This window comes from Ostrea edulis, chromosome 8, assembly GCF_947568905.1.
Source record: "Ostrea edulis chromosome 8, xbOstEdul1.1, whole genome shotgun sequence".
Taxonomy (NCBI): domain Eukaryota; kingdom Metazoa; phylum Mollusca; class Bivalvia; order Ostreida; family Ostreidae; genus Ostrea; species Ostrea edulis.
The window spans coordinates 54445221-54465281 of NC_079171.1; the positions used below are offsets into that span (position 1 = coordinate 54445221).

At 38.2% G+C, this 20061-nt stretch overlaps 1 long non-coding RNA gene across 1 annotated transcript; it reads right to left on the reverse strand.

Moving 5' to 3' along the window:
- Positions 1-10080: 10080 nt before the first annotated feature.
- LOC130049202 (uncharacterized) lies at positions 10081-10844 on the reverse strand. Its single transcript, XR_008797694.1, has 2 exons — positions 10264-10844; positions 10081-10178 (listed from the first exon to the last, which is right to left on the reverse strand). It is a non-coding gene; the product is annotated as an uncharacterized LOC130049202 (long non-coding RNA).
- Between the last annotated feature and the right edge of the window lie 9217 nt (positions 10845-20061).

The window sequence follows — 20061 nt, forward strand, 5'->3', positions numbered from 1 at the left end:
AGAAGACTGGCTATATATAGGGTGAGACCCCCCACCCCAGAAGACTGGCTATATAGTGAGCCCCTCCCCCTCCAGAAGAGTGGCTAGATAGTGACCCCCCTCCTGAAGACTGGATATATAGAGAGAACCCCATAAGACTGGCTATATAGTGGCACCCCCAGAAGACTGGTTATATAGTGAGACCCCCCTCCAGAAGACTGGCTATATAGTGAGACCCTTCCCCTCCAGAAGACTGGCCATATAGTGAGACCCCCCCTCCCAGAAGACTGGTTATTTAGTGAGACCCCCCTCCAGAAGACTGGCTATATATATGGTGAGACCCCCCCACCCCATGAAGACTGGTTATATAGTGAGACCCCAGAAAATTGGCTATATAATAAGACCCCCTCCATAAGACTGGGCATATAGTAAGCCCCCCCCCTCCAGAAGACTGGCTATATAGTGAGACCTCACCCCTCCAGATGACTGGCTATATAGATGGTGAGACCCCCCCCCCCTCCTCCAGAAGACTGACTATTTGTGAGACCCCCTCCAGAAGACTGGCTATATAGTGAACCACATCCCCTCCAGAAGACTGGTTATATAGTGAGACCCCCCCCCCCCCCTTCAGAAGACTGACTATATAGTGAGAACTCACCCCTCCAGAAGACTGGCTATATAGTGAGACCCCCCCCCCACCTTCCAGAAGACGGGATATATTGTGAGACCCCCCCCTTCCAGAAGACGGGATATATTGTGAGACACCCCCCCCCCCCCCGCCCTAGAAGACTGGCTATATAATGAGACAACCCCCCCCCCCCCCCGAAGACTGGCTATATAGTGCATGAGACCTTTCGCCGGAAGTTTTACTATGTAGCCAGTCTACCCCCTTTATGATGAGGCTTCTACCCTTTATTTTAGTATAAGCTTATCTTTAAAAAATTGAGTGCTAGCGCTATATCTACATGTATTATCTATTATGCAAGTAGAGGTTATGAGAAATATTAGATTAATTATAAATTTTCTATCATAGTACATGTAATTTGAATTATACAGAATTTATACGCACAGGAACGGATCCAGGAATTGTAATTAGCGGGGAGGGGGGCACAACGTTTTGAGGTAGGGGGTCTGGGGACCACCTTGAGGCTCCCAGTGGGTGGGTCCAAAGCAAAGCCCTGCTGGGGGCAAATCCTCCGGAAGCTCCTGGATTTTACAGATTTTATAGGGCTAGAAATATGTCTCCTATGCAGTCATTTTCACTATTTTCTGTCATTTTTGATATGGTGAAATTAATAAAATGACGCAAAATTTGAGGGTTTTGGGGGAAAAAAAGTAAGTTTTCTCAATAAAAGTAATTCAATAAATAAAAAGATTTCGTCATTTATTTATCCAAGAATGGAAGAAATTATTGCTTCTTCTATCGCTTACATTCTTCTAAACAAGATAATACGATTTACCTTAAATTAGAAAAAAAATAGGGGGACGCGCGCCGGCTGCGCCCCCCCCCCCCCCTTAAATCCGTAACTGACGCATACATGGTGATGACTGTTTTCATACATTGAATAAATGTAATGTAGTGAGCACCATATTATCTATATTCTACACTTGTATAAGCTATGAATATACTTCACTGCAGAGTAAGACATATGATTAAGCATCTCGATTTTTCTGACCTTAGCGGTTGTTAAGGGAGGACCCCCTCTTCTTGCCACAAATTTACAAGGCATTAATGGAATACATATGTACTAGTATATAGATGCTAAGATTGAAAACATTCAAACCCCCATAGAACATACTGAAATCATACATGATGTGAGTAAAGCTCCAGATCTGGCACCCAAATTGGCAGAGTATTTAGCTCATACTTGACTTTCAGATAATGCCCTCCCCCTTCGGAAATCCTAGATCCGTCACTATTTCTTGTTTGATATGAGAAAACATGCATCATATCAGCCTAACGGCCTCTCGGTCTCCCGATCTTTATTGACTGGAACTTTTAATTAGGTAAAATACTGATAAACTTAGTAGAATATTGAATATTGAAGAGACAATATCACAATTTAAGAGAATCGGTCTTGAAAAAAAAAATTGTATTTTAACACCCCACTTGTGAAATCATTGCCTCGGTGGTCTACAGTAGAGGTAGAGCGTTCGGCCCGCATGCGGAAAGCCGGGGTTCGAATCCCGCCCGCGACAGACCTAAGTCGTTAAAACAGGTAGTGACAGATCCATCGCCAAACGCTCGGCATAAGGTGTGAATGTCACGGGTCCTCAGAGATGACCCAAAAAAAAACGGATGTCCTGTGTCACAGTAGGTGTGGCACGCTAAAAAACCCTCACTGGTCAATGGTCGTAAGCGCCGGGCATAGGCCTGAATTTGAAGCCATTCATCGGTCTTGGTGACGTGTCCATATGAGTGAAAAATCTTGAGAGGGACGTTAAACAAGACGCAATCAATCAATCAATCAATCTATGAATCTATTAATCGATCAATCAATCAATCTATTGTGAAATCAGGGGTAGACCAAGTGAACACTTTTTCAAGGTTTGTAAATTCTTGTTTTTAACGGGTGTTGCTAAAACAAGGAGCGGAAAACGGAACGGAATTTAAGAATTAGAATGATTAATTTAGCTAAGATCGTAAAAATCACGACAAAATGCTTTAATTTTTATTAAAATAACAATTTTAGGAATTTGTTTATCAGCGGTAAAACAATTTTATCTTAAAATTCTGCATCAGAAAATGATGCGAATGATGCGATGTTAAACATTTGTATAAGAATTTACAAAGCGTTTTATAAGAATTTTGAAATTTCGGCATTGACAGAGGTGTTGGCGAGCAGTGACGCCTATGGGTAGAGAATCAATGGAAAAAAGATGTGGTTTATATACCCCCCTTCCGGTGGCAAAACGTCTTTAACGCACTTACCACAGGAAGTGTGATATGTCAGGGAGTGTGATATATCAGGGAGTGTGATTTGTCAGGGAGTGTGATATATCAGGGAGTGTGATTTGTCAGAGAGTGTGATATGTCAGGGAGTGTGGTATGTCAGGGAGTGTGATTTGTCAGAGAGTGTGGTATATCAGGGAGTGTGATTTGTCAGAGAGTGTGGTATATCAGGGAGTGTGATTTATCAGAGAGTGTGATATATCAGGGAGTGTGATTTGTCAGGGAGTGTGATATGTCAGGGAGTGTGATTTGTCAGAGAGTGTGGTATATCAGGGAGTGTGATATGTCAGGGAGTGTGATTTGTCAGGGAGTGTGATATATCAGGGAGTGTGATTTGTCAGGGAGTGTGGTATGTCAGGGAGTGTGATATATCAGGGAGTGTGATATGTCAGAGAGTGTGGTATGTCAGGGAGTGTGGTATGTCAGGGAGTGTGATTTGTCAGGGAGTGTGATTTGTCAGGGAGTGTGATTTGTCAGGGAGTGTGGTATGTCAGGGAGTGTGATTTGTCAGGGAGTGTGATATGTCAGGGAGTGTGGTATGTCAGGGAGTGTGATTTGTCAGGGAGTGTGATTTGTGAGGGAGTGTGGTATGTCAGGGAGTGTGATTTGTCAGGGAGTGTGGTATGTCAGAGATATGTCAGGGAGTGTGGTATGTCAGGGAGTGTGATATGTCAGGGAGTGTGATATGTCAGGGAGTGTGATTTGTCAGGGAGTGTGATTTGTCAGGGAGTGTGATTTGTCAGGGAGTGTGGTATGTCAGGGAGTGTGGTATGTCAGGTATATATCAGGAAGTGTGATATGTCAGGGAGTGTGATTTGTCAGGGAGTGTGGTATGTCAGGGAGTGTGATATGTCAGGGAGTGTGATATGTCAGAGAGTGTGATTTGTCAGGGAGTGTGGAATGTCAGGGAGTGTGGTATGTCAGGGAGTGTGATATATCAGGGAGTGTGATATGTCAGGGAGTGTGATTTGTCAGGGAGTGTGGTATATCAGGAAGTGTGATTTGTCAGGGAGTGTGGTATGTCAGGGAGTGTGATTTGTCAGGGAGTGTGGTATGTCAGGGAGTGTGGTATGTCAGGGATATATCAGGAAGTGTGATATGTCAGGGAGTGTGATATGTCAGGGAGTGTGATTTGTCAGGGAGTGTGGTATGTCAGGGAGTGTGGTATGTCAGGGATATATCAGGAAGTGTGATATATCAGGAAGTGTGATATGTCAGGGAGTGTGATATGCCTGGGATTTGTCAGGGAGTATGATATGTCAGGGAGTGTGATATGTCAGGGATATTCAGGGAGTATGGTATGTCAGGGAGTATGGTACATATATATAACAGCGACAATTTATGATGTTATAAAGTCAGCAAGTTAAACATCCTGTGTTTGATTTATTATATTTTAACCAACAGAGATTGTTGTGACCACAGCACTCCAATCCTAAATAGGGAGGACTTCTGGAAGTTTATTTCTATAAACTAAACATTTAGATGACCTTATAATTCCATTCAAGCATAAATTATCTGTTAGCCTTTTAGCTATTTCATATATATTGTAATGATTCCGGATATTTGAGGTACGACCATGTGGAGTTCTCAATTAGTCACTTTACATCACGTGATCTCATTTGTGTATAAATACCGAGACTCCGCAGTCGTCAGTGTCATTCTGATGGAAGACCCAGCCAAGTTGAGAGGACGAGATTATGTGTACTAATAAAGTATTCATAGTAAACAATTCCTCGCCTGTTCTTACAGTTAGAGAGTGAATTTGGAAGGCCATCAGAAGTCTGGCCTGCCACGAAGAGGTTGACCTCCAGTAATGAGGCTAGCCATAATTCGTTTTTGGTGTCGTCCGCATTGGCTGAACAAACCGTCGTCCAGGCCGTTGTACTCATTGTCCGTCCTGAATAAGGCATCCTACAATGAGTGCAGTGGTTGAAGGGCTACCACATATACTGTCCGTCCTGAATAAGGCGTCCTACAGTATATGGGGTAATCCGAGGGCGACTGGGCTCTAGATCTACATTTTGTCAAGTTAGCACTACCAGTTTATCGTTGCTTACCTCTGATTGATATAGTGATTCTCTGTTTGATGATAATTAACCTAGATAAGGTTAGGACATATTTGTATATTTTGGCAGTCCACTAAAATCATACCAATTAGTTTAAATTAATTATTGTTGAATACCCCAAACCCTGGAATTGACCAGGTACGATCCCAGAATTTAATGTAAATACGTTACAATATTATATATTTTTGAATGACTTTTATTTATTTTCATTGTTTTAATTAATTGCTTGTTAACCTGTACATGCCCCCCGAGGGCCCTTGATTGGTGAATAAACAATATCAATATTATATTAAGAAATGAATATGTTAATTCCTCTTACTATGGATCGTAAACTTCATCTTAGTTTTTATTGGTTCTGTTTCAACCCCCCCCCCCCCGCTGTATCACTAAACCGCAAGATATCGATCGGTACATGTAATAACTTACACATTTTTTTTTTATCTTCAACATTGATATATAGGACAGCTGATATTTTTTTCTTTGCAAATATATTAATGGACAAAAATGTAATTATGAAATATTTCAAACTTTAATTCAACTATCTATTGAAATGTATGCATCCTTTATTTCGTGTCCAAGTTGAATATACTAGAGACAATTTGCAATAAAATACTGGACCTTTGAAATTTTTTAATATTAAAACATGTAATTAAAAATAGCAAAAGAAGTATTCAGATGTGAATAAAATTGCAAAAATTACATATAAGTTTTACATGAAGTATGGATTTCAATAATAGGAAATGAAAATGGTGTATCATGTTGGTCATAACTCAAAGGATATACAGACCAGAATTTAACTTGATTAAGTCTAAACACATCTTAATAATTTGGTAGTTTGCTAATACAACCTAGGGTCAAATGCTGTATGACTTGTTTCATACCAATCGTTAGGCCGTTCTTGGCACACTGCTTTTGACTACAGATAACTCCATTTACCTGATCAAGATATCGGGCTCACGGCGGGTGTGACCGGTCAACAGGGGATGCTTACTCCTCCTCGGCACCTGATCCCACATCTGGTGTGTCCAGTGGTCCGTGTTTGCCAAACTCTTTATATTTTGTATTTGGGAGTTTTGAGATTGATAACTGTTCGTTTATCTTCATTTTTCATAGAAAATAAAATACTTGTACATGTAAGTACATGAGACAACAATTCGGTAAAACAGAAAATTAAAAAATCTGCAAAATGTAGCACTTTAAACAACAATTTAACAAACAAAAAAAAAGGATGAAAATAATGAGATTTACAACTTCATTCTCGACAAATAACCGAACAAACATGACAAAGTAAACAAAAGTTTCTCAGGAACTTGAATCCCTCAGTTGATCAATATAACAATGGAGGGACTTTTACGTCCTGATTATGAAGAAGTCCAAAGATTTTTAAAATGAAGTAAAAATGTTGTTTAATCATATATATATATATATATATATATATATATATATATATATATATCCCTTCGGTAGCATCACCGGGCCTCAGAGGCCCGACGAGCTGCAAAATCGCTTAAACTTTTTTATTCGGAACAATTATGACTTGGCCCTTTATGTATTCTCTTAAATATACACCAGAAAGGTAATGATAATGTCATTTTGCCAAAACAATATTTACAACTGGAAATATACACACTTATTTCTTAACATCCTCTGATTGCAATGTCGGGCCTTGAAGGCATGGAGCCTTAAAATAAGTTAAGTTATTTTCATGAAGTAATAAAATGGCTTGATTGAAATTTATCTAGTCATTTTACACGAGAAGGATGCAGAGAAACATTTTTGAGGCTTTTGGTGATATTTCAAATGATGAACTTGAAGGAGATTCTGATCATTACAGCGAGAGTAGTGAATCCGATCCTGATTTTGTCCCAAATAATGGATCTGACGTTAATATGTTAAATCGATCCACACTTTACTAAAGAAGATGGTACAGTTAAGAGTGGACAACTCCTCAGCGTAATGTGATCTGAGGGCCAGTTCAAAAATTTATTGATACCAATCATATTAGCAGCAATTCAGAAATGTTCAAACTTTTCACTACTCTGCGCATGATAGATACTGTAGTTGAACATACAAATTCTGAAGGGAGAAGAAAGATGGTAAAAAAACCTAAATATGTATGGAGGCCAACAGACAATATAGAGATATGGGACTTGATTGGTACACTGATTACAATTGGTCATCTGAAACAGAACATGGTAGATCCAAGTCAGTTGTTGGGTAAGGAATATGGGGTTCCAGTTCTTAGTTGTGCGTTATCTCACAGACGTTAATTTCTTAGACTTGATAGCAGTTTTAAGATTTGATGACAAGAGAGGAACGCAGGGTTAGAGATGAATTTGCCCCTATCCGATCATCATGGGATGAGTTCAATAAAACTCCTACACTAGTGCAGACCAGGAATTAACCTAACTATCAATGAGAAGCTTATGCCTTTCAAAGACCGATGCGTGTTTCTCCAGTATCTACCTGCAAAACGTATGTAGCAATATTCCACTATCACCTGCATATGCTGTTGATATCTCTCAACTGATTCGATAGGCAAGAGCTTATTCTAAGTATGGTCAGTTTTTAAATCGAGGCAACCTACTGACAGACAAGTTGATGGTACAGGGGTTTCAACAGTCACGTTTAAAGTCAGCATTTCGCAAATTCTATGGTCGTCATAACGATCTAGTTTGCCAGTACAACCTATCATTGGGTCAAATACTGTCTTTATTGTTTCATACCGATTGTTACACCTTTCGTTACACACTGATTTTGACTAAGGGTGACGCCGTTTACCTGATCAAGATATAGGACACAAGGAGGGTGTGACAGGCCGAGAGAGGAAGCCTACTCCTCCTAGGCACCTGATCCCACCTCTGGTATGTCCAGGGGTCCGTGTTTGCCCAACTATCTATTTTGTATTGCTTATGAGATTGATCACTGTTCGTTATCTTCGCCTTTTACCAAAGAATAAGCCAGAAATAATCAACTATTGCAACATGACAAACAGGGGTGTTGATTCTATAGATCAAATGGCCCATTTGTATACAATGAAAAGGAAAACCAAGAGATGGCGTGTTGTTGTATACGTGAACATGTTCGACATCGGCAGGATAGCAGCATACCTTGAGTGGGCGCCTTGGCCTCGAAGACTCGGTATTGCAATTAGTGCGTTTTTAAAGAAATATCGTGGACAGCAAAATATTAGACAATGCTACGATGGATGATAATTTTATTAAGTTATGTATGATAAACTGGAAAATGAGTTCAGTGTGTAACAAATAGGATAAAAAAATTTATTTCGATTTCAGTCGACGATAATGAGCAAAATTCTATTCTGTGAAAATTGTCAAAATACCAATATGACATTTATGTTCAATATTTTCTTGACAGAAAGAACTATATATCACAAATTTATCATAAGAAGTCGGAAAGGGTTCAGGCTACATATACATAAAATAAAAACAGTCTGTTCATATATTTTGGGGTATTATGATCAAAATTTCTACTATCGGGCTTAGAAGGCCCCTTCCTGCAATCAGTGTGATTTTTTTTTATCTTGCTACCGTAAACTTGCGGAAACCATATGGATTCGTGGACACCCTAAGTTTCTGGAGTGCGGAATCTTGGTGAAACTTGAAGTTTCCAAGCGGAATCTTGGCAGAAACCTTATGTATACCTAAGTTTCCGCAGTGTTTCAGCCTTGCGGAAGCTGCATTTTTCATCATATATTTAATATAAAGCACAGACAATTTCTCTTTATTTGGATACCCACTTCTGCCCCTACCTGGGGTTGAACTCGTGACCTTTGGAACCAAAGTGAATATAAAAACAGACTCGCAAGCTTTTTGAAATAAAGTTTGCGATTCGGTTTTAATATTCATTTCTCCATGAACAAAACAATTTATATAATCAATCCTATAATGATTTTACACACAACATACATTATTTCCACTTAATGAATACAAAATATGGCCGGTTTAGGATTGTAAACCTTTTTATTTTCAATTTATAAATCACTGCCCCAATCATCATGTTTTCCGAGCGATGGGCGTGGTGTTGTACGTATTGGTTTCAGAGGATCGTTGGTTTTGCTGACAATATATAAACCTCAACAATACAAACAGCCGCGGTGGCCTAGATTTGAAAGGTTTCGCTCCGCATGCGGAAGGTCGGGGTTTTAATCCCGGCCGCGACATATGACCTTAATAACGGATGTCCCGTGTCACCGTAGGTGTGTCACGCTAAAGAACCCCCACTGCTCAAACACTGTGTAGAAACGAACAAGGGTAAAGTACGTTACCCTAGTCCAATATGGCGACAGGCACATACGCTTCCACTTTTCTCTTTAAAATATTGATGTTTTCTGTCTTGAGTTCTAAATTTATTTTGTGCGTATTTCCCGTTGTTTCTGTTTTTTTCGCAATTAGGGTAAAGTTATTTATCTACATTCAAATATACCATGTTTTTATTCTGTACTTCGTTTTATAATTGATATAGAACTGTGAAAGCTTTTAATTAAAGGAAGTTTATGCGAACATAGTTTGATAGACGTACATAGAGGTCACAACAATTCTATAAATAAACTTTTTTCTTACATCAAATGAATAAGAATTCAAGTTGCGTGTAATCATAAAATGTTAGTAATTTTTTAGACATTATATCATATTTTCTATTTCATGTCCGTTATTTTTGTCACGTGGAGAATATAATGTATTTATTTTATAATCCGTCGTGAAATTGATGTTTTCCTTGGTGTACAGTATTACGTGTACAGGTAAATTCTCTGTGAATATCACCAACATTAAATGCGTTTTCCAGTAGGACAATACAGATCACAAACAAATACGCGTCTCTTGCAGATTGGTAACTGAACTCCAGCGGTAGCTCAGCGATATTTGAAAGCATTCGCTTCGTAACCGGGAGGTCGTGAGTTCAAGTCCCGCTCGTGTCAAGGTCACATCAAACCTATGACGTAAACATATAGGTAGTGATTGCTCTATCATTGGAAGAAAGTTTTTTTTTTTTTTATTTCTGCTGTAATTCACTATTTTAACAAAACCTAAAATGTTCAGGAAATAAAACTCGAACAGGTAATGTAGAGTAATCTCGCTTGCGCGAGTGCAACAGAAGTTTAATTATAATATACACATGTACATAGGTTTCTGGAGGTTCATTATTCCACTCAACTCATTCTACAATAGAAAAGAAAATATGTTAACTACATGTACATTGATATGTACAAAATTATGCGTAACATATTCCATGACATTCTCTCACCAGAGAGCACATTACGCAAGCTTCTCCTGGACGTTAAACACGGGTAATTTACCTGTTATCTGTACACAGGTGAGCAATTTAATGTAAAAGCATGACAGGTAAATCTAGCCGGCGCAACGGTTCATCTGGTGAGATGATTACATACCCCTACAAACAATACATATACTGATAACAAGAGGCTCATGGGCCACATCGCTCACCTGAGTCACCTTGGTCCATATCAGAAGATTTTCCAGATCTATTTGCATGTAAAACCGTAGTCCCTATTATGGCCCCAAACCTACTCCTGGAGGCCATGGTTTTTGCAAACTTGAATCTACACTATGTCAGAAAGCTTTCATGTAAATGTGAACTTCTTTGGCCCAATGTTTCTTGAGAAGAAGATTTTTAAAGATTTTTCCTATATATTTGTATGTAAAACTTTGATCCCCTATTGTGGCCCCATCGTACCCCAGGGGGCCATGGTTTTAACAATTTAGAATCTGCATTATATAAGGAAGCTTTCATATAAATCTCAGCTTTTCTGGCTCAGTGGTTCTTGAGAAGAAGATTTTTAAAGATGTTCCCTATATATTTGTATGTAAAACTTTGATCCCCTATTGTGGCCCCATACTACCCCTGGGGCCCATGATTTGAACAAACTTGAATCTGTACTATGTCAGAAAGTTTTCATGTAAAAATCAGCTTTTCTGGCTCAGTGGTTCTTGAGAAGAATATTTTTAAATAATTTTCCTATATATTTGTATGTAAAATTTGATCCCATATTGTGGCCCCATCCTAACCCTGGAGGCCATGATTTGAACAAACTTGAATCTACAATATGTCAGGAAGCTTTCAGGTAAATTTCAGCTCTTCTGGCCCAGTGGTTCTTGAGGAGAAGATTTTTAAATGACCCCACCCTATTTTCTATTTTTGTGATTATCTCCCCTTTGAAAGGGACAAGGCCCTTCATTTGAACAAACTTTAAAGCCCTTCACCCTAGGATGCTTTTGGCCAAGTTTGGTTGAAATTGGCCCAGTGGTTCTCGAGAAGAAGTCGAAAATGTGAAAAGTTTACAGACAGACGGACGACGGACAAAATGTGATCAGAAAAGCTCACTTGATCCTTCGGTTCAGGTGAGCTAAACAAAAGAGGCCCATGGGCCACATCGCTCACCTTGGCCCATAACTGAAGACTTTTCATATATATTTACATGTAAAACCTTAGTCCCTATTGTGGCCCCAACCTACCTTTGGAGACCATGATTTTTACAAACTTGAATCTGCACTATGTCTGAAAGCTTTCATGTAATATCAACTTCTTTGGCACAATGAAAAGAAGATTTTTAAAGATTGTCCCTATATATTTGTATGTAAAACTTTGATCCCATATTGTGGCCCCAACCTATCCCAGATGCCATGATTTGAACAAACTTGAATCTACACTATGTCAGGAAGCTTTCATGTAAATGTCAACTCTTCTGGCTAAGTGGTTCTTAAGAAGATTTTTAAATGACCCTACCCTAATTTTGCATTTTTGTGATTATCTCCCCTTTTTAAGGGGGCATGGCCCTTCAGTTGAACAAACTTGAAAGCCCTTCACCCAAGGATGTTTTGTGCCAAGTTTGGTAAAAATTGACCCCGTGGTTCTGAAGAAGAAGAAGATGAAAATGTGAAAAATTTACACCGACGCTGACGACAGAAACGGACAAATTTTGATCAGAAAAGCTCACTTGAGCCTTCAATTCATGTGAGCTAACAAGAACAGTGGTCAAGATAAACATGCAACCTTTATATACTGACAATGTACTTGCCTCTAATGTTTGCAGGGGCCTTTAAGGGGGGACAACCTCCTGAGCACAGAACTTCGTCTGATATTTCTGCCCCGTTGTGTCTGGTTCCCCGGTTCCAGTAAATGTTGTCTGGCTGATAGTTAAAGGTGGTCCGGCTGTCTATGTACCGAGTCGCCCAGTACAGTCCCCTCTCCTCGGGGTCAGGCTCATAGGGGTGGTCAAAATACAAACATGTGGCAGGGGACATAACCACCTGGAAAATATAATTATTTTTACATGAGAAAAAGGTTCTTTAATGTCACTTACTTTGGGTTACTTAAGGTTTAGATGACAATATAATGATTTTGGAGGACATGAATTAATTGTTACTAAAATGGTTATGTTCAGTTAAAATTAAAGTCAGACTCTATGTATTTTGATTTGACACTGATGTTAATCCTTATGCGATATTTTAAAACCCTCGGTTTTATTCTCAAACAGTAACTTGTAGTTGATTAAAGGTCGGGCGATAGGGGGAGGTAGGATGAATAATGGCCGGTTGATAGGGAGCGTGACTAAGTGAAATGAAACGGATAATCAGATTAATAATGAGAACTATAGTATTTTATGTCATTTTTATGTAATTGTGTAGTAAAGTATGGACTCATTAACAAAATATTTCTAATATCTGTATGTAATTGGGCTTATAGTAATTTTACCAACCTTGAATCTGAATGAATTAGTCTTCTAATCTAATCTGATTTAATGCTGAAATAAACTCAGAATAATCAACTATTCTAAGGCCACCATATCTGTAATCTTGAAAGATAGTTTTTTTTGTTTGTTTGATTTTTTGGATTCTACTTCCCCGAAGAAAAAGACAAATTTCATCTTTGACTATTTTTATAATTTGTGATGATAGATTAGGTAAAGTAAGTATGAAAGATGAATATAACGAACAGTGATCAATCTCATACATCCTCTAAGCAATACAAAATAGATAGTTAGGCAAACACGGACCACTGGACACACCAGATGTGGGATCAGGTGCCTAGGAGGAGTAAGCATCCCTTGTCGACCGGTCACACCCGCCGTGAGCCCGATATCCTGATCAGGTAAACGGAATTATCCGTAGTCAAATCAGTGTGCCAAGAACGGTCTAATAATCGGTATGAAACACGTCATACAGCATTTGACCCAGTGATAGGTTGTAATTTAGTTCAGGGAAAATTAGTGTTTGAATTACAGGTAGTCTACCAATGGGAGTTAATTTTCGTCGTTTCCATTGATTTCATATTTTCTTTCTATCATTTAACTTTGGTAGATAGTTGAGAATGATCATGTTATTAAATCCACTGAAAATGTAATTCCTAAAAGATCAAAAGTGGTGCTATTCCACTCAAACTTCCACCTAGAATACTGCGGTGGCCGAGAGTTTAGAGCGTTAGCCCCATATGCGGTAGGCCGGCGTTCGAATCCCGGCCGCGACAGACCCAAGTCGTTAAAACGGGTAGTGACAGTTCCATCGCCAAACGCTCGGTATCAGGTGTGGATGTCACGGGTCCTCGGATATGACCTTAAAAACGGATGACCCGTGTCACAGTAGGTGTGGAACGCTAAAGAACCCTCACTGCTCAATGGCCGTAAGCACCGAGCGTAGGTTAAATTTGAAGCCTTTCACCGGTCTTGGTGACGTCTCCATATGAGTGAAAAATTATCGATCGAGACGTTAAGCAAGATACAATAAATCAATCCACCTAGAATGATGATATACATCTTTTAAGAATTCTTTACTGCCAATCCATATAATTTTTAAAAAAAATTTATTTTAAGCCCTAATAATTTTGTAGAGTAATCTAATTCTCTAAGTATTCCGTCCATAGATTCGGAAGATCCATCAGAGATTATTGATGCATCGTCTGCTTATAGTGAAATTGTGTACTCTTTTCCATCTATCATTCTGCCTTTTATATCTTTTTATCATTACGAAATAAAACACCCCAAATTTCAGCACACAACAGGAAAAGATATGGGGACATAGGATCGCCCTGTCTACAGCCTTTTTCTGGATTTATATAAATAAATATAATTCCACTATGTATGACACAATATTTGATAATACTATAAAAAAAAATTCTATCCAGTTTTTGATTGAGGTTCCAGAGTTAACATAATCAAGTGTGTGATATATAAAATTCCATAAGATAGTATCAAAAGCCTTTCCAAAGTATATAAGCAATAATAGTCCAGGTATTTGATTTTGCTCTGTATATTCCATTATGTCATAAATCAATCTGATAATTTGTTCAATTTATCTTCCTTTTATAAAACCAGTTTGATCTGTATGTATTAATTTACCTAGGACGTTTTTTCAATCGTTCAGCTATACACCCAGATGCTGATTTATAAACAACATTTAAAAGGGTAATGGAACGCCATTTTTTTTCAAAAATTCTCTAGGATTACCTGCATTTGGTATACAAGTAATAATTCCTGATCTATTTGAATCTGAAAATTGTATTGTTTCACAAGCATTATTTATTGCTCTATCTCAAATGTACCAATATCTTTCCTTATTTTCTTCAAACACTCACATGTAAATCCATCTAGTCCTGGACTTCTATCATTTTTTCATATTTTTAAAAAATAATTTAAGATTTTGTCTTTAGTAATAGACCCCTTTAAACCAACTGATTCTCTTCCATTTAATATGGGTATGTTATAATCTCTTAGTCTATTGTAAATACTACAGTCTGTTTCCACTTCTCTCTTTTTATAGAGTTCTTTTCATAAAATCTTTATGTTTCTTCTAAAATATCTTCTTGATTGCATATAGTACCCCCATTTTCTGTGAGTAATTTTGTAATGTGTTTACTAATATAATTTCTAGACTCATTTTCTTCAGTATTTATGTGTATCTTGAAGAAAGTAAATATTGTGATTGTGATTGTTGGGAAGTAAGTACCGTATATATGATGTGAAATTTTAATTGATAAGTCCGACATCTTCCACATTAGTCTGAATTTCGCTGTTGTCCTAGACGGGAATCCACCCATTAATTTGGACCGGTAAATGTCCTAGTAAAAATAAACACGTGAAATCAATACATCGATTACGTATATCTCTGTTGTTGTAAGAGCCTGTGGGTTGAAATTTGGCATGCAAGTAGTCAACCCATTAATCTATTCCAGGAAACCCGCAGATTACGCATATCGCACCTAGTTTCTGATTTTTTAAAAACATTCCTGTCACGCAATGCTTTGTCTTTTTAGGCTTTTATGTCGGAAAAAGTCCACTTGTAGCGAAAATGTGACCTGTAGGTGTCCAATAAGTTGACAATTGCTGTCCATTATTTTTAAGAATGGACAGATATTGTTCGTTCTTAAAAATAATGTACAGTAATTGTCAATTTATTGGACAGTGCCAGGTAAATCCAATAACTTATTAGACGTCTAGAGGTAGGTTGAAAATAAGAGAAAGACAATACGTTTGACAAAGAGATACAAATTTAATTTTAAATTCATTACAAGTAAGAATCAACACAGATATAGGAAAACTCACTGAAACACCTAAAACGATATTTCCCCTTGGTAGAATTATCTGCTTCAACTTTAAGATTTACAATTTTTTTAAAATTCCATTGGTCATTATTATATCGCATCAAAACTTAAATTTGAAAGACATATTTCCATACTGTATCTGAATTTCGCTGGATTCAGAGGCACATTCCAAAACTTCTCCAGAACGCTTTTTTAATGTTTTCTTTATTAACATATCCTAATTCTGAATTATTATTTTCGCTTTCATGAATAATTTCATTTCACGAGTTGGGCGTGTTGAGTACTTTTGGCTGGCGTTAATTATTTCCTCATCCAAATATTCGAAAACACACTGCTTTTCAAATCAAAATTTGGCTCCATAACTTTCTCGCCTTCCACATCTAGAATATAACACCCATTAAGATCATATTTGCAGTATTTTCATTAAAATCCTTAAATTTTGATTGTGCAATGAAAATGCTCTCCCCATCAGAGGAAGGCATTATATGACTCAGTACTATACAGTGAGTGAATATAAAACCTGCAGTACAAGACTACTTACCTGATACTGTCCAATAAGTGAACAAAAGAAACAGACTTCTACGCAAGACTGGTTATATTGTCAGACTATTCAAAAATAGCTTTATTCATAATTATAATTGTCAAACGGTTTACCTGAGACTGTCCATTCTTAGAACAAAAGATGTAATGTTTTAAGTAGGATATAAGCCCCAAACTGTCCATTCTGTAGGGCCTCGATCAGTTCTTTCTCTCACAGAATGGACAGTTTGAGGCTTATATCCGTTACTTAGGCATTTGAAGCGAGTGGGTACTTTTTTATCTGGGTCAAAGTTGGACCCCTTTCTATATGGATGGTATCAGAGTTCGGGACCAGGTTGGGCTTAGCCCCTGTGGGGCTACACATCCTCTCTTGTTAAAGCAGCGTTTCTAAAAGAATTAGGTTGAAAGTTTGTGCAATAAATAAGAAACGTTTTTTAAATATGTAACTGAAATAATCTAGATCGTATACGGACGTGACGTACTTCTGATTGGTCAATACAACATTTTAGAGGTCATATCTTGCCTTTTTTTTTTTTTTTTTTTTACTTATCTCTAATGGAATAATCGAAAGGAAAATTAAATGATCTTGAACTGTCAGCGATTTATGGCGTAGATTTCGATTCTAAACACAGGCAATATCTCTGATTTATTAGTTTGAATCTAAGCGATTTAGTGTTGTCCGGGGTTTTAGGCGGGAGTTGCTTGCTCCTCCTGGTCCCGCGTCTGGTGTGTCCAGGGGTCCGTGTTTGCCTAACTATCTATTTTGTATTGCTTATAGGAGTTATGAGATTGATCACTGTTTGTTATCTTCACCATTCATACTAAGAATTAGAGTGCCCCCTACCGCCCTAAAATTAAGGTAAATCGTGATCTCTTGTTTAGAATAATATAAACGATAAAAGAAGCAATAGTTTCCTCTCTCTGAGAAATAAAATGTTTTGATTTATTGAATTACCTTTATTGAGAGATCTTACATTTCCCCCCAAACTCGCAGAATTTGCGTCATTTCATTATTTTCACCTTATGAAAAATGACAGAAAATAGTAAAAATGGCTACACAGGAGACAGATTTCAAGATCTGTAAAATCCAGGAGCTTCGCCCCCAGGGTCTCCACCAGGGCTTAGTCTTGGAACCACCGGGGGCCTCAGGGCGGCCCTCAGACCCCCTGCCTCTTAAAGCTGCGTCCCCACAATTGCAATTCCTGGACCCGCCCTAATAATGTAACCCATTTTCATTTCTGTATATAGTAACTCATAAAAACAATGCTAGTTAGAAAACATATTCAAGGTGCGTGGAAGTGAACTCTATTCTGGAGACCGGTCGCGAGTTCATTTCATAACCGAGGGTTGTGAGATCCAGCGCCGCTCATACCTTGGCCGCGTCAAACCTAAGATGTTAACATAGGTAGTGATTGCTCCTTCGCCACGCGATCGGCATTTAAAAGTAAGAATCATGGGTATTTAGGATATGACCTTCAAAACGGAGGTCCTTTGTCGCGACAAGCGTTGGCATATTAAGTAACCGCCACATCTACGTCCCTGAGCACTAAGCATAGGTCTACACTTGTAATACTTCATCTACAGCTGGTGACGTCACAACATGAGTAAACAAATTCAATACGATTGATTGATTGATTTTATATTGTTTAACGTCCCACTCGAGAATCTTTCACGCATACGGAGACGTCACCACTGCGGGTGAAGGGCTGCAAAATTTAGGCCTATGCTCAGCGCTTACGGTCTTTGAGCAGGGAGGGATCTTTATCGTGCCACACCTGCTAAGACAAGGAATCTCGGTTTTTTTTTTTTTTGCGGTCTCATCCATCTAGGACCCAATGGGGGATTTAAAGGGGGCGCAGCCGCCCCCCCCCCCCTAAAATTTTCAAATTAAAGGTAAATCGTGGTATCTTGTTTAGAAAAATGTACTAAACGATAAAATAAGCAATATATTCTTCCACTCGGAGAAATGAATGACATTTTTTTTTTTATTTCGAATTACTTAATTGGGATAACTTAATTTTTTCGAAAAAACCCTTAAAATTTTATTAATTTCACATTATAAAAAATAATTGAAAATAGTACAAATTACTAAATAGGAGACATATTTCAACCCCTATAAAATCCCCAGACCCCCTGCCTCATAAAGCCCCCCCCCCCCCCCCCGTAACCCGTAACCGCAATTCCTGGATCCGCCCCTTTGACCTGCTCTAACCCGGATCCCCATGGGACAAATTAATAGGACGAAAAACAAACAAGGAGTCAATCGATCTATACTAGATATTCTATTTCATTTTGAAAATTAACAGGGGTAAATTCCTTATCAGACCTTGATACAAACAAGTTTTCTTTGATTATCCAATGGAAAATGAGATTTTCATAATTCGTAATCAAGTACTTTATACTTGCATAACAAAAGCGTTATTTGAAATTCGTTAAAAAGACTGCTAATGTTAATTGAAAGGGAAGGGATGGGTATTTTCACAAAGCTATGTATTTTGAAGAGATGTTTCATTATTAAAAAATAAAAAAGCCGGTAGGTGCCGTATCCCGGTAGATGCAATATCCGGTTGGCGCAGAAGCCGGTAGAAACCGGGGTAGAGAATTATAATTTAACTCACGGCCTTTTTATGCATGACGGATGACACACATACCCGTGTGGAAGCTGGAAAATACGGAGTATATAACTCATGTTCATTGTTTGTATGTCCGCCTTTAAATATAAAGATTATTTATTCATTTATGATTTGTAAATACAATTCAATTTCCACTGCTGAGTTACAAGTGTATCTATTTTCTAGAGCCGGTCGGAAAAACCGGAGGAGAATTCTCTTCTAAAGTTTTTGATAAGCAGAAAAAAAATCTTAAAATTTCTCTTTGGTTAAGCTCCATATTCATGCAAGTGTATGTGTGTGTGTGTGTGTGGGTGGGGGGGGGGGGGGGGGGGGGGGGGGCTCGTCCTTTAATTCATCAATTCATTCAGTTACATTCATTACAACAATATTTCACCAAAAGAGTGGGGCGGGGCAAATCTTCCAATTTATCTTATGATGCATGTTAAACGTAACTAATTTTTGCAGGTAAAAAACGGGAAATGAACCATGTTAAAAAAGTGGAAGAGGCAGCCTCCTGGTTGTACGTGCCTGGTATGCTCGTATATTAGGTATATATATGTTATCGTGCGCGCATCTGTCTACATGCATCTGATCTCATGAACATCCATATCACTTTTTAGATTAACTGCGTGATCGACAATCGGTAATATTCTTAAAATAAGAACATGCACATTGCTAATTATTGGAGAGGGGGCTACGGGAGTTAGACCCCTTTCATTTTTTGGCGAACGAGAGAGAGAGAGAGAGAGAGAGAGAGAGAGAGAGAGAGAGAGAGAATTTAAATAACTAGCGGTTCATAAATAAAGCAGCGCCCGCCATAAAAATTAAGTGGTGCCCGCCAGGTTAATTGTTTAGTGTTCGAAAGTTAAATTAATGGTATATCCCAGTACCTCTAGGCTTTAGTAAAATATATATAAACCGACAAGGGTGATACAAAAATTCCATATGAAAAAAAAATGCTCATGGTATTCAAGTTCTAATCGATATGGCAGTTTTCGATCTCCTTCGGCGATGTCTTAGAATTTGGTGTTTAATTAATTGTATCACTTTGTCTAATATTATTACAATTATTAAGATATCGATTAACCCAGACACCAGTTATATCTGGACAGGACTGGAGTTTGTGAATTACTGTCGGTCTGTGTTACATTTCTATCAACAACACTTTCAATCTTGTCCGGTTTCTCGTCTCCTGTAGAACCGCGACATGATTGAAATCGACACGTTCACTGTGAGTTGACGTTCTTGGGATGTTGTGGCAGATGTCAATTAAGTTAAATTTCAATTTGCCACGAAATCAGGAACTGCCACGATTTATGATAGCATTCTTCACGAG